This window comes from Capra hircus (genome assembly GCF_001704415.2).
Source record: "Capra hircus breed San Clemente chromosome X unlocalized genomic scaffold, ASM170441v1, whole genome shotgun sequence".
Lineage (NCBI taxonomy): Eukaryota > Metazoa > Chordata > Mammalia > Artiodactyla > Bovidae > Capra > Capra hircus.
In genome coordinates, this window is record NW_017189516.1 from 48,507,145 (window position 1) to 48,509,036 (window position 1,892).

Below are 1,892 nucleotides of genomic sequence, written 5' to 3' on the forward strand. Positions count from 1 at the left end.
ACTTGGCAGCATCAAGAGTGAAACCCTCCCTCGCAAAGGGGAATCATTTCTCTCTTGGTAGGAGAGACAAGGCAAGTGGCTCTAAGTGCCCATCTCTCCTACTCTCTCCTCATTCACACCCCCTACTATTATCTGCCTTAGGATCACCAGGACTCATCTCATTATGTCCAAAACACATTTATTCATCACAAGAAGCCCAGGCCGCCACACACTCTTATCCATGCTTCAACCCCCTTATAGCTTTGTGTATCTCCTATTCAGGCCCCACCGCCAAGCCCTCCCCAACTCTCTGAGGTGCCCTCCATAACCCTAGCTGGTCATCAACAGAACCCCTTCGGCTCAAGTCTCTTTTCTAAATGACCCCTCAGTTCAGGGTTCCCCAATAGAGGACAAGGCATGTTCTAACAGAAACTGTTAGAAAGCCTCAGGGCTTTCACACGAGGACATCACTTTCTCTACAACCCTTTCAAATGGTGGCTGTTTTTAGTTTTCAGTCCCATCTTTCATACAGTGTGGGGCATGGTGATTCTGGATCCAGCAGGCTAGCTCAAGAAGCTGATCGTCATTATTATAGTTTACTTGATTGGTTGACTAAATTCTGGATTCAGTTGGGACTCACCTTGAATGAGGTTGAGATATAAGGATCTGCAAGGATTCTAAAGACTTATGGACATAGTAAAGCTCAAGTTCATTCTTTTGTGTGTTTTCCACTAATATCACTTGAGAACCACTCAGAAGAGTCTTCCCCATGGCCTTAAGAAATCAGTTGGTGAGGAGTGTGCTCCTCACCAGAGGAGAGATTGACTGACATGAGATCACATGTAGAAACAGGCTAGCTGATATCAATGTGTCCTAAAATCAAGAGGTCAAGGGGCACTACTTAACAAGCAGCAAGATGACCATGGTTATTATGGGATTGATAGATCTGACTGGGATTGACCTTGGGATTGCCAGATCTGAAGATCATGGGTAGTCTATGGAGACCCCATTTGACTTTGAAAACAACAAACTCTGGTTTCCCCATTTGACTTTGACAACAACAAACTCTGGTTAACAGAGGTTAGACATGTGCCCCTAAATATAATGACTGAGTTGAGACCTCTTACCGAGGTCTAAAATCTGAGTCACCCAGCTCCCAGACCAGAGCTCCCTGAACTGCATGCACCAAGAAGGAACCCTGCAAAGACTTTCCCAGTATCTCCTGGATCTTTCTAGCCCACTTTAGACAGACCTCATTGTTTACCACAGTAAATACACTCTGGGGAAAGGAAATCATATACATCTTTGGGGGTATTACTGGATGCTGAATCTAAGATAACACTAATTTCTGAGAACCTGGAAAGTTACTGTGGCTCATCAGTTCGACTTGTGGGAAGATAAAGGATTTTGGACAGGAGTCCAGCTCATGGTGATGCCTGTGGGACCCTGAACCCACCTCCAGGTTGTTTATTCAATTCCTGAATATTGACAAAATATATTCTCAGAAACTGTGGCAGATTTTATTTTCCAAAGAGAGCTGCAATGCTATTTCCCATCCCAATGTTGTTCTCAAATGTGATCCTGCAACTACCCCAATAAGAGGTAGAGTCTGTTTCTCCACTGCCTTGAATCTGGGTGGGCCCAGTGACTACTCTGATCAATAGAATAGGGAAGAAGTGATGCCATACCAGTTCTATGTGTACCTCTTAACTGGTTGGGCACTTCCTGCCTCTTGGAAGGCAGCTGCCCTGTCAGAAGAGCAACTACCTTGAGACCACCACACTGGGAGAAGCCCAAGTCAACATGAGGTGTCATGTGGGAAAAGACAGGCACAAGTCTGATTTGACTAACTGATTTGACAATGAGGATGGGCTTTCCCACTTACATGGTATGGCAGACACTTTAACTTGAAT